The following is a 14,186-nucleotide window of genomic DNA, read 5'->3' as shown; positions in this document are numbered from 1 at the left end:
AATCTGAGGATGATGCTCTAGGATCACAGAAAAGGGAAGTAGGTTTCTTTTTAAAGCTCTCTAGTTCCAAGGAACTAAGACATTTCTTCCAAGTATTCATTGCAAAGGCAGGTAAAATTAAGGAAAAATTACTCCAAAGTACCATCTGCATTGGGGTGGATGTTCTCAGAAACTTTTCTCTTACATATATGTTTTGTGGGCTTAAGCATTATGTCCAAAAAGATGATTGGGGACTACTAAAAAAGAAACAGAAACATGAAAGCAGGATCGTCTCCCAGATCCCTAAGTCCAGGGCAGGTACTTTGTATTTCTGAGGCTGCCTTAAAGTCTAAGTTGATCATTCTCACCCTTTTTCAGTAGCTGATCTAAAAGAGGGTAGTAACACTACTTCCTCTCACCCATCCGTTTTCAGTTAGTGTTCATTTTAATCACAGGTGCTATCAGAGACTTTTTCTTGATGTGTATTATTACTCTGGCCAGCATGGAGGGTTTCTCTTGGCACCCCCAGGTGTAGGAGTAGTAGAAATATATTCAGGGCTACAGTGATAAGCAAAGTCTTCAAAATAACAGAGATCTCAGAATGCAGGCATATTCATATGTGAACAGTAAGGTATATTCAGCATTAGTCTAAACAGAGGAAATCAGGTAACAGCACAAGCACAGAAAGCAAGTGTAAAATGAGTCTTGATCAAACGGTTTCTACTTCATTTATTTTTGTCCTGCTCTGACTGGTGTAACTTATAATTAGTCTCTGCCTGCAGTGGTGTGGTTCCAAAGAATGGTGGATTAAGGAGAAATTCTAGAATTTCTCCGTAACTTGACAAGTTATAACCTGAAAAGCTACACTTAGTCCATTAAAGATTTTTCACAGTGACATTTTAGTGCAGCTAGGGAAATATGCCACTTTGCCATTTATCATTTTCAGGGCATGGACAGTGAAAAGAAGGTTGCTATGAAGAACAAAATAAAATAGATTACACGTAGAGAAGTGAGGTGAAGAATACTGATAAATATACACCACTGAATGTCAGCAAATGTCACTTGAGAAGCCATTTGCAGCTACCAGAACAGCCTTGCAAACCAGCAAAAGTAGCAAAACCAGGCAAAACAAGTTGGGTGTACTCGCTTCCACATGAATAAGCAATAAACCTCTCTGAAGTTACATCAGAAAGTTGTTAAACTTGATAGATGAATCTTTTCCAAACTGCTCTGTCACATACTGTATACGGCTACAAAGGACTATGGATGGTTTAAGGTGAAAAAGGGAAAGCATTGCTGAGAATGCAACAATTTAAGCATTTTTATTCAAACACTTGTGTTCTGCTTTGTACTAAAGGGACAGTTTGAACAAAGGAGTGATTCATCACACTGCTTTTTCTTCCATAGAGCTGCTCTTTTATTTTTTTTTTTTTATCTGAACTTTGTTGTCGGAACTATTACATTATTACCATTTCTTCTTTAAATATACTTGCTGCTCTAGCAACAGGGCTTAGAGTTAGATCAGTTCAGGTTTGGTAGGCAGAAACGTCGCAAATTAAAGATTTTCTGCTGAAAAACTTGTAATGGTAGCTATCTAGCATGCCACCCAAGGGTAAGTGAAAGGCCTGCAAGATGTCTCCTAGCTTTCCAGCAGCATCTGATCTGCAGGTCTATGGATCAGCTCCATTTTGGTTCATAAGCATGTTGACCTGGAAAAAGCTCTCCTTGTGAAAGTTGCAATACTTGAGAGAAAACATCAAGATTCCTTCAGGCTTATTTTAATCTGGGCTGTCTGTTTGCAGCCTCTTGAACCACTACTCTTTATTGATAATAAACAGAAGTGAAGATCTTTGACTCAGAAAATATCTCTGAGGAAAAGTAGGACTTCTTAAAATTTCAGAAACTCTGACTGCTTTTATATTTAATTTTCCATGAGATTCTTCCTCCCGAATTCTAATTTATCTTAGCAAAATCAGAGACAGGCTGCATCATTTTGATTTCATGAGACTGTTATCCCCAGACGCCAACTCATGCAAATTTCAGATCAGTTTTGTTTTCATTAGTGAAAAGCAGCAACATGGATAACATAAATGGGGTCATACAGGAAGCGCTTTATTCAAAATATTTCATACATGTTAAGATACGCTGATTGCAGAACCGTTTCGGTCAAACTTCTCACCATATGTTCATGTAAAAGCTATAAACAACCAGCTCTGCAATGGCATCCTAAAGCCTGGGAGTTTAAATCTTTGAAGAGAACAAATTTGTTGTACTTACAGATCCTGTAGATGGAGTAAGGGCGAACCTTCCTTTCTTGGGCAGGATGTTTTTACACTGAATTTTCTTTGTACGATTCTTCACGCTATTCTTGCAAAATCAAAATCAAAAGTGATCCTTATTAGTCAAACTGAACCCTTTATTAAATTAAATGTAAAGCCTATTTTAGAAATGGACAATGAAAATCAGAAAACAAAGATCGAGCCGATGGGTTGAACTTTCCTGAACCGCTCCCCGCCCCCCTCCCTCCGATTCTTTGAAAACTGAAGTAATCTTTGAGGCAAAACAGGCATTTGACAGCATCCGTCATCCAGAAGCTCTGTAGCAGTTGTGCTGCTGCTTTGGGCTTGTTTTGAATTTCTCTGTCAATTTGAATAGACACAACAGAGTCTCAAGGAGCGATGCTCACAAGCTGAGAAGCCAAGGACCTTGTCAGATGCAGCAAAGGGGAAAAGATCTATCAGTTTTTCACCTCATCACAAATATCAGTGTCCCCAAAAGCTTCTCCTTTTATGTAAAATTGTACAGTTCAGTGAAAAACACAAGAAAATTTATTTACCTTTTATATGTGAAATTTAATGTAAGTTGTGTAATAATATGCTTAAAATTTTTTAGAAACTCTAAGATCTATTACATATGCACACACTTGTCTACAAAAGAGACAAAAATACGGTTTTCTAAAGGGTATCTGAAAAGTAGAACTGCTTGGCCAAGAGGTTTTAAAGGAATTCTTGAACAAACAGGCAGCACGTAAATAAATACGTTGATTTTATGGCAAGCACAAAAAGAAAAGAACCTTCTGGTTAGCAGCCTGCCTAACCCAATGTATGGTTTAGTCCTTCCTTCCTCCATCCTAAGCATGAAAGCTGCTATCTGCACCCCACACTTCATCTAAACTACTGAATGCGATAGGGAGGTGCTTACTGACGTTGGATCAGGCCTAGCAGCCTCCAGGCTTGACCCTGTAGGCCTGCACCAGCCCAGAGCCAACCTAGGCTTCCCCATAACTGAAAGTCCCTCAAATGCAGCTGTTCGGGTATGTGCAAAATATCTGAGGCTCTTAATCAAGCAGATCTTGTCCTTTGGAAAAAGTAGAAATTGTGCCTGAGTAAGGCAGCACAGGGTTTCATTTGGTACAGCCAGTAATAAGGAAGAATCATCGCTTCTGTTATCAGCGGGTTTGGATACATTTGTCTTTCTAAGTAAAAAGAACATATAGTACTAAGTGGGGCGGGGGTCATTTTTTGTCCTTTTTTATTTTAATGGCTAAACATTGTAATGCTAGCTAAATAGAAATTCTTGTCTGTTAATAGGTTCCTTTAGTTTGTAATAAATAGGAATGCTAATGACTAAAATTTGGTATTTGGTATGCATTAGCTTTTGTAAGTCTTTTCTTTACAGGCTTCATTGACATTCAATATGGCAAGCTTCCTTTGAAACATATTTATAAAATAACTACAGTATAATTAAACCAACAAAGCCATCTTTTAAGTAAGCTTAATAGCTCAGTTTTTCACTCTGTAAATTTTTTATTTTAAGGAGAAAAAATAGTTATGCTTCAATTCTACTGTATATTTCATTTTGCATCTAATATTTTCTTTCCATTTGCAATCTGTGCATATCTAATTCTTGACAACTGTGATTATTAATAAGTGTGCATGAAAAACATGCTTCATAGAATCTTCCACAAGAATATTTTTGTTAATGAGAACTGAAACAGATCCTGGCAAAGACAATATATGCAATATATATGTGTGTATATAGACATATTTTAATAGCTAATGGTGATGTAGTTAATACACAAAAATGGATTAATAGATATGGCAGGTAATAATCGAAGTGGATGCTGTTTAATAAATGTAACTAAAAATATTTTAATTATGTAAAAGCAATAGGTAAATAAAAGCAATTACATTTAATTTTGCTTTCAGCTTGTGAGCATTTTCTGTAAGCTTTAATAGAGGGGAGAGCTTGTGCAGAAGGCTAATGGTAGAGTCAGCGTTAGCATTATTCATTAGGGTTTGTAAGTAGTACTTATTCTGAGGTATTTCTCTGGAAGACTAAAACGTTCTTGGTAAGGGTACTTGGATCCTGATAACCCTAATTCATAATAATACCCCCGTCATTCAGAAAATCAAAGTTTACGGAGTCCTTGGCAGTTTGAAAATCTTTGTACTATTTAGAACCTCGATCATGTTTACTAAGGACAAGCTAAAAAGTGATAGCTCACATTATAACAAGTAAAGTGGATCCTCATAACTGTTTCTTAAACTCTGTCCTCTACAGGCATAATAACATTGAGACCCCATTTACGGTATGGTGAATAAAAACAGTTGACATCATTGTTATAATCTTTATTTAAAACTGTTACCAAGGTTACAAATTACCATCACTGTGTGCAACAGGTCCCTCTGAAGCAGTATCATTACAGATTAACTGTAATGTGTAGGATTATAATAAAAGGCATAAGGGATTATGCACAAGCGAAAATGCTAGAAATAACACAAATACATCTACATTATACAGTGCATCGCGTTGCAAAACCTCCGCTTTCAATGCTGAAATACACAATGTGGCTTTTTGTTTAATTCGGGCATTGAGAGAGATGTTAACTGTATCCTGAAGTGGCTTTACCAGTGCCAGGGAGCAGAGGGGGTAGGGTTTATCTCGACCTGTAAAACCGCTGCTGCTGGAAATGTTCTCATATCGTCTCCGCTCTTAGCGGGGCACCTAGTTTACAGGAAAACACGCCTCCATTGTGCGAAGCAGGACTGGAGCGGAAGAAAACAGAGTTAGCGGCTGCACGGCCCGCAGCCCTGCCGCCCGAGCGGAGGCCGAGGCCGCCCTCGGTGCCCGCCGTCGGGGCGCGCCCGAGCGGGGCGGCGGAGACCGGCCCGGCCCCGCCGCGCAGCCCCGGGCACGGGGGGCTGGGGCCGGGGCCTCCCCCGCCCCCCAAAGCGGGGGGGACGGGGGGGACGGGGGGGCGTAGCCTAGAGTGACAGGGTGGCTCAAGGGAAAGGGGAGCGGCTGGTGGCCTTGGGCTCGCCAAGGCGGCTGGTCACCCCCGGCCAGCACCTCCGTCCCCCGCTAAGTCACTCTACCCCGCCCTCAACTTAATGACACAAATCCGGGCTCTTAAGGTCTTTGCGACTGATCGTACTCGCTCATTTATAAATAATGATCTCCATATAGATGCATAACAACAACATACCAGAAGTGTTTGGGGAGAAATCCGATTAAAGTCTACAGCTTTTTTCCCCCGCTCTCTCCCGGAGCAAAAGTCTTGCCACAGGTCAGCTGCCGCGGCTGGCCCAGGCTGCGGGGTTAAAGGGAAGAAAAGGCTCCAGGCGAGCCGCTTCCCGCGGGCGGCGGGTGGGGGCTGCCGACGAACGGCTCGCCCAGCCGGCGTGCGGCCCACCGCCCCCTCCGCCCGCCCGGCCTGGAAGGGCCGGCTGGGCCGCCGGCGGCGGGTATTCTCGGGGGAGGGAGACGCTGCCCTGGTTGGAGCGTGAACTCTGCTGTCGGGATCGATTTCCCCCCGGCGCCAGCATCCCCGGGCAAGGGCGTGGGGCCGCCCCGCTCCGCCTGGACCGGCCCAGCCCGGGGTGGCGGTGACGCAGAAACGCGCCTTCCTTTCCTCTTTCGGGCGATTTAGGGAAACTAGAAAAACAAACATCGGGGCGTTTCATGACACCGGTGGAGAAAGCTCCGAAGGGAAAGAGAGCGGGGCACATCCTTTTAGAGGAAGGACAAGGGTTCTCTGAGGAGGGAAAACAAAAGATGACAGTGGTGGCTGTAACCCCACCATGAACCAGGGACCTCCTGGCCAAGCTCGGAGAGCTAACCTCCCCGGACTTCCCATTACCTCTCCATGACACTTCACTAATGCTCACACAATGGCCAACTGAGCAGTTTAAGTAAAGATATTTTAACCTGAACTAAACATTGTCTCCAGACAATAGGATGCAAAGCAACATCTGGTACCACACATAAACAATGCTGTGCAACAGCATATGCTCGCCGTCTGGAAGTTTATGTCAACACCAAGCAGTCGAGGAGGCTGTCACTGCTCGGCATGAAATCTTAATAAATGGCTGTTTGCTGCGCTTCCGAGGTGAGCATCTAGGATCCTTCCTCCCAGGGCATCCTTTTCAACTTGGGATTGCCCGGCAAGACATCTTCGGACCCAATCCGTGCCTCCCTCCCGCCCTCGGAGCAAACCACCAGTGAGAAATGCCACGGTGAGAGCCCGTGGCCCGGCCTGGGGACGACACCGGGTTACCCCTTCCCCGCTGCGGCTCCTGCGGGCACAGCTCTGCCGGTGGAAGCGGCCGGCGCTGAATGGCCAACTTCAGGGACGCGCTTCTTTAAAGAGGAGGCTCTAGGCTAATGAAGCAACGGGAGGTGACCATTGCAAACAGCTGTTCCTCATACATATTTCATTATACAATCAGATAATGCGTCTTACCACCTTCTCAATTATTCACAGATAAACATTTTCAAGACGTTTTGACATCTGTCTTAGGGCCTGCTATTAATTTAGTAATCATCGTGGTTAAAAATGGATGGCGGCTGCACCTCACAAAACCTCCGATTTCACTTAGGAGGACAACTTCCGTGACAACTAACTTCCGCTAACAACTCAGCTCGCCCTCATCAGCACAATAGGTCAAAGAGAGCCCCGAGATAGGGGGAGCACACGATCTTCGCCCTGCAGCCCCCGGACTGCCGCCTCGGGGGCGGGGGGAGCTGCACCGGGCTCCGCGCACCGCCCCTGTGGAGAACCGGGCACCTCCCGGCACCCTCTGGAGCTCCCGGCGAGAAGCGCCGGGGAGCAGAAGGCCGGTGGGGGGGAAGGCTGCACCCTCCCTCCCTGGCGAGCCAGGAAACCACCCATAGTAGTCGCGTCCGTCCCTTCGGTGGGGCTCCCGCTCCTCTCCCCAGGCAAAGGGCGCTCACCGTTGCCTCGGGCCGCCTCGGAGAAGGACAGCTGCCTGGCCGGCTCTGCTGGACGCCTGCTTCCCTCCCCCCGTACACCGCCGTATCCCGCCAGCCCTCCGCCCAGCGTCCCTGCCTGCCGCCCGGGGCCAGCGGGGCGCTGGTGGCAGCTGCGGGGGCTTCGCTCCCCGGCGGAATGGAGCCCGCGGGTCCCCGGCCGGGCAGCGAGACGCGCTCGTCCCTTCGGAGCGTCAGGAAACTTCCGACAGAAAGTTTGTTCCCCTGCTGCCTGGGCTGGTTGTGAAACGGCAAGGCTTTAGGGAGTCGCAGCGTCTTAAAACTGCCCCTTTTGTGTCTCTTCCTTGGCAATAATCCCTTTTCTTGAAATAAGGAGCACACCACAGCGAAACACACACGCACATGCACAGCTACCAGATGTTGCGCGTGAACACTAAAGAGCGAGTTAAACGAGCAAAGGGGTGAATCAAATCTCGACATCTCTTTCAGACACTTCATTGATTAAAGCAAACCATTCAGCGCCTCTCTCCTCCCTCCCCTTCCCCAGGCTACCTCTTTTAACGACAGAATTCACATGCAAGCAATAATCTGCCCCCCTTCATGACCCCCCCTCTCGCCCCCATGCCCAGGTAAGCGGGTAGAAACGCGTGCGTGTTTTCCCGTCCTGCTACAAAAGGTCTCGATTACAACTAGTTTACAGAGCTGCGGTCTCGCCAGTGACACGGGGCTTCTGCTTTGCAGAAGGTGCAGGACCCACGCGGGAGCCAGCAAAACGAGGGAGAAGTGGGGCTTTCAGCCTGGCCCCGCGCCTTTCCCCGTCCCGCGGGGGCTTGGCAGCCCCACTCCCCCACCGCCCCTGCGCGTGGACCTTCACTGCCCACGGAGGTCGCGTACAAGGGGTCCTCCAGCCGCCAAAGCGCTGGCCGGCTCCTCTCGGCTCATCCCGACGGGTACCCGGGTGTGGGTGTGTTTGCTCTAAAGCCTCTAAATTCACGGAGTCCCGGCCGTGAATCTCATTTTGACCGCACCGTCAAAATAGGTGCCGGCACCCAGGACGCCGAGGGGGTGTGAAAGCCTCTCTGCCTTGCAGGTGGCGAAAGGCAGAGGAGGATTTGGGGTCGGACGGAAGAGGGGATGCTCTGTGAAAGGGAAACAAGAATTCTTAGTGCTCCCTCCAAATATTATCCGCAGCTGAAGACCTTGCCTTCCCTTGAACGCTCTGTGAACAGGAAGAGGGTTAGTGGTGAGCTCCGAGTCTCTGGTTCGGATCTCCCTGGAACCTACGATTTTTAATCAGAAATAGGGGAAACCGGGCTGCGAACGTGCGGAGGGGAGACCCTTCCACCCCAGCAGCATTCGTCGTGTTTTAAAGTGAAGTGTCAGAAGCCGTAGAATAAATCTGGCGCTGGAAGTTTTCCGCCAGCTGGTCTTGAATGGGTCCTCCGTTCACTCAGAGGCTGGTCTGTGCCTACCTGGCACTTGACTTCAGCTCTCTGAAGTCCTTGTGTAGTTTCAACACTACTTGCAACTGTGTCCCCGCAGAGCCCTCCTGCTCACCGTCCCCACCCCAGCCTCAAGACGTCCTTCGCCCTATTGATTTGCTCTATAGCCAAACAGGGCGAAAAGACGAGAATTGTATTCGACAGATGCTGCTCACTCGTGAATAACAGGTTCAGCGCATACGGTATCTCTCGCCATTATCCTGTAAGTTAATATTGAGTAGCAATAGCTGTCTAAATATCAAAATCTATTTATAGGGGACGCAGAGCCATGACCTCTCCATCTGACCTTCAGGAACCGCAGGCTGGAAAACAGGGCAAATAGAAAAAAAAAAAAAAAAAAAAAAAAAAAAAGAGAGAGCGAGAGAGGGAGGAAAAGCCCAGGATTACAATGGAGATGTGTGCGTGGCGGAGCTGGGCTGAGCTGCCTTTGTTCCGAAATCCTGAGCGGGACTTTAGCCTTTAGGACGGCACCGGCCCTGCGGCCCCGGAGAGGAGCGGCTCTGTCCGACTTCTCTGTGTTCCCGCCGCGATCGCGGTGTTGCTTCGTCCGCTTCTACCCATCTGCAAAAGTTGTTTGTTTTGCTTTTTCTTTTTTCACATTTAAAAAAAAAAAAAAAGAAAAAAAAAAAAAAAGAAGACAACAGTGAAAAGACAAAAGAGCGCCGTTGACTAAGCAGCAGGTCTCAGTGGTGGTCGGGGGAGCGGAGAGCTCAGCAGAGTGCAGACCCACAGCTTAGGAAAGCATTTTGCACTGAGGGAGATGAGAGATGCGGGGGGGGGGGGGGGGGGGGGGTGGGATGTGGGGTGTATTTTCTTATTTTGCTGCTCGGAGACTTCCCAGCACAACCGAGGGGTGCGCGGAGGGAAGGGGTGCTTGGGGAGTTTTCCCACCCGCCGCCCCGGCAAGGGGCAGGATGGGGGAAACTGGGCGGTCTCAGGCGCTGCCCGGGGGTCCCCGGAGCCCCCGGCAAGGCGAGTGCCGGGGCCCTGGGCCGGGACCCCGTGGCATCCCGCGCTCCAGGGGATCGCCCACCACCTTCCCCACTGGGCGGGGAGGGGGAGGATGCTCCGTAGGGTCCCAGAGCAGGGATCAATATTACAAAGCGCATACCCTCGAGGGGGGGGGGAGTGGAAACGAGGCAAGGGAGAATCCCAAAGTACTTTTTGTTTTTATGGAGCCGTCGACAGCTCCTTCAGTCTGAATTAACGACTGCGTAAAACTAGACCAACTGCGAAACCGCCCTCCCCCCGCCCTAGCCCCAGCTCCCGGCATTAACATGGCGCCTGCGAGCCAGAGAAGCACTTTTCTCGATGTTTAGCAGCTGAAATATGCTCACTGAAGGTCATACCAGGCGACGCGCCCGTTGGCTGCCGCACAGGGGGCGGCAGCGCCCCGCAGCCCCCGGCAGCACCGCGCCTTCCGCGGCCGCCATCCCGCCGGGACAACAGAGCGGACAGGAGCGTGGGGAGGTCTCCCACAGCCAGATGTACCCCAGCTCGGCTTGCGCCCCCCCCCCCCCCCCTTATCATTCTATGTGCGTAAGGAAACAGTAGCCAGCTTCCTTTTCTCTCTTATTAGAAAGAGGGGAAAAAAAAAAAAAAAAAAAAAAAAAGCCACCCCAAAAAAGAAAAACACCCAAAACAAACCGGAGCTCAGAGGGAGTAATTCCTTGTGTCTGCAAATTAAAAGGCTCAAGTCTCCTATGTGACCCTGTTAAGACGCGGGAGCGCTGTTCGCAACTACTTTAAAGCGCCAGTCTCAGTTGATTTGGAGGTCTTCAGAAAGAGAAGTGTAGTTCAAGAGGCAAACTCTGTCCCCGGGGTTGTGTGCAGTCTCCCTTTCCGCCGGCTAAGTGCACCTAGCAAGGGGAGAGACAGAGGCAGGGCTGCTAACTGCGCTGCTTAAATGTTCTCTGCTTTCTGCTACCGGGGGCTGAAAAGGGAACAAGCTTCTCTAGCTGCCCAAATAAAATGGGAAACGTGATTTTTTAAAAAAACTTATTCTTGGCATTCGTGTCCCACTTGAGGAAAGTATCTGGAAAAAAATCCGCCAAACTCGACCCAACACACTTGTGAATAATCTCCTTTTAAATCTTGGGTCTTGCTACTACATTAGGCTCCGTGATATTGCATTCCAAAGAAAATAGACTGGGTATTAGAAGAGGAATCTCCTCTTCCTAATGAATATTTACCCTGAGGTCATTACATCCGTAATGGTCCTCGCTTAACTTACCTTGCTCCCCTCTTTCTCTGCTAGAGACTGGGATTTCAATCACAATGCCCTCGATTTTAAAGTGCCGTGTACCATTTAATGGCGGGGTGCAGGCAAGGTTAGAATATTATTGACTTCGTGCAATATATAAGATGGATACATTTGAGACTTTTAACTTTTTGTTGCAATGACACGCTGTATTTTTATGAGATACCTATTATGCAGACAGAACCATTGTGCTGTAGCTGCCTCACAGTTGCTGGATCGCTTCTATCAGATGAAAGATTTTGAATAGTTTTCTTTCAACAATGCATCCTTTTGGTCTTGATACAAAGAATGTAGGCATGGTATACACTTAAACAGCTCTGTCACAGAGCAAGATTAAATAGAGTATATATCGAATCCTGTCTGCAGTATAATACGCGCAGGGAGGAGAATGGAGCTCCCTCCGCCGCTGAAGGAGCCCATTAAGGTCTGATGTCCTGGGAGTATCTTCCAGATTTCCCTTATCTGTGATATTCTCTAAGCTGTTAAAAATCTTTACAGACGGGCTTTAAAATCAGCTGTTTCTCACGGAAAGACTAAGTTTGATAACGGAGGCTTTTAACAAAATCTCCTGCCGGAGCGCCGGTGGAGGGGCAAGGGACGCTCTATCGCGTTGCCCATCTCGGCGGCCGCCGGGCGCTGGTGGTGCCGGGGAAGCCCGGCGGATCTCCCGCCCCTGTCCCGACCCGGGCGGCTTTTCCCTGCGCTCCCGCGGAGGTGCAAGAGGGGCCCCCGTTTCACAGAGCCCCCGGTGTCTTGTGTGTGTCCCCCCCCCCCCCCGCCCCGGGCGGCGGGCGGGCGGGCGGTGGCGGCGCGGGGGCAGGGGGCGCAGCCCGCGGGGGGGCTCCGCGCCCGCGGCTCCCCCTCCGGTGCTCACTCAAGCGACTGGAGCAAAGTGCACGTGCTGAGCCCAACTTTCCTCTCCCCCTTTCCCCAGCTTTGTGCTCTCCGCTGATTGAGTCCCCATATTAAGCTCGAGATCCTTTCTAAGCAACTGCTAAGAAGTCAAGAGCATCCTTGCTTGCTTTCTCTCCGTGGCCTTTCATGCCCTCAATTTGTTATTCTACTGACACTTTTCTTAAAGTTAGCGCCCTGCATTGAAACATTAGCGACAAAAGCCCTGGCAAATCTCTCCCTCCTCACCGCCAAATCCTCTAATGGATCAGTGCGTGTCGAATTTTTATTTGATTTCCAATAATCTCTAGCACTTCCATATTAAACCTACCTCAGCCCAGCGCCTCACCTATGGGATATTTTTCTGCTTCGCTTTGGAAAGTAGAGACGCTCAGATTTCCTTCCACGTGCACCCACTAATTTATAAATGAGTGTATACAGCTGTCTTCGTCTGTATCTATGTCTCTATATCTGCAGTAACGCTTTCATTTTGTGTCAAAATAACATATCCTGTCACTTCACGCCAAAAGTATATTTATCGAATGAAATAGCACCGCAAATGCATCTTCTTTATCAAACCTTCATTTCTGTTTTACCCAATTGTTAAATATCTTTTCATTTCATTTCCTATTTTAAAATATGTATTAGAGTAATTGTTACTTGGAGGTCTTTTGTGTATCTATTGCTCCTTTGATTCATATCTTTTCCTTTCTTTTAATCTTGTTGCGCGAAATTATATACACATTTCTCAGGAAATCCAAGGAGCGTAACATTATTAAATAAAAAACTCCTAATCCTGGAGTTTTGCAGCAAACACCAATTTTAAAGTACACGTTCCTAACCCATGGGTTTTGAGTGAAGATCCCTAAGTCCTCTCCACTTTATTACGCGGATTTTGTGAAATGATTCTTCAGCTCTCTGATTTAAATAAGTTTTAGTGTGAACCAAGAATGAACATTATCCTCTAACCTGAGGTCAAGTGAAGGGTGATTTACATGACAAAGAATAATGCCCATTTTGTCCAATATGAAACAACTTCACCTTCGGCATCATTAAGAAGAATTTAGCACTTTCAGGGCTTTGGGGGTTGGGGGTTTTTGGTAAATAGTTGGCTATGTATAGCGCAATTTCCCTTTCATAAATCACAATACAAAGGCCAACTTCTTGTGCTCTTGAATTTCGGCATTATTTTTATAGCCTTAAGTAGAGCGAATTTGCACCTGCTGGTATTTAAACTTTAACATATTAGCTGGGGAGGACTTATCAGCCCAGCGCACTGCCTCGAAACAAATTAACAACCTCATTAAAGTACAGGGAGGGGGGGGGGAGGAGATGTGACCATTTAAGACGCTGTTCCGGGTCTCCCCGATCTATGCAGATTCCGAGTGGATTATTTGGGGTCCTTATAGCAACAGAATTACCACTTTACTCCCCCTCCCCCCCCCCCAACACACGCCCTCGCTTCCAAATTTCTGCTTCGCTCCGGGCACTTTAACCCTCTCGATACCTCCTTCCCCTCCGCCTGGAGCGGTGCCCTGCGGAGGAAGGTTGCGAAGAGGCAGGGGCACCTCAGCTGCGCTCCTGGGGCTCAGCCCCAGCGGTCCAGCCGCTCCCACCGCACCTCCCTTTAAAAGCACTCCCCCCCCGAGAAAAAAATCAGGTTGTGCTTTTGGCGGGTTCTTCTCTCTCTGTGATAGCCGTTTTCGGCTGAGCTCGCTCCCTCCCTCCCCTCCTCTCTTACACTTACACACACACTACAAGAGCCCGTGAGGAAGTGATCTTAATCCAAATATCAAACTTACCGTCCGGAGGATCCTGCCATGAAAAAGTTCTGCTCTGCTGGGTCTCAGAGTTAAAGAAAGGACCGCCAGCCCCCATGGAGGGCTCAGGGAAGGGGAGAGGGGGCTGCAGGCGGAGGGCCGCGGGCGGGGAGCTCAGCCCCCCGGCTCTGCCCGCCCGGCTCTGCCGCCTCTGTGCCCCGAGGGGCGCGGGAGACCGAGAGCCCCTTCCCCGCAGGCGGCTCCCCGAGGACGGGGGCGCACCGGGCACCGGCCCCGGGACTTCTCCCGCGGTCACGGGCGGGCGCATCTAGACGTGCCCCCCGCGGAGGGATCCACCGGCTGCCCCGGGGTGGGAGCGGGGCCCGGGGCACCCGCTTCTTGGGGAGGGGGGGGGGGGGGGGGGGTGTCGTGTGCTTGTTCACAGCTACACCGGGAGAGTGGGAGCATTTCGTGTTTACAACTGGCTCCGGCTTGTAATGGTGAGATGTAGTTCAAGCGGCGCTCCTGCGTGTCGCGGGCTCTTAACTGGAGCAAAGGCTC

The sequence above is a fragment of the Leptosomus discolor genome, chromosome 2 (genome assembly GCF_034619465.1).
Source record: "Leptosomus discolor isolate bLepDis1 chromosome 2, bLepDis1.hap2, whole genome shotgun sequence".
Taxonomy (NCBI): domain Eukaryota; kingdom Metazoa; phylum Chordata; class Aves; order Leptosomiformes; family Leptosomidae; genus Leptosomus; species Leptosomus discolor.
This window is presented reverse-complemented; position numbering follows the sequence as displayed.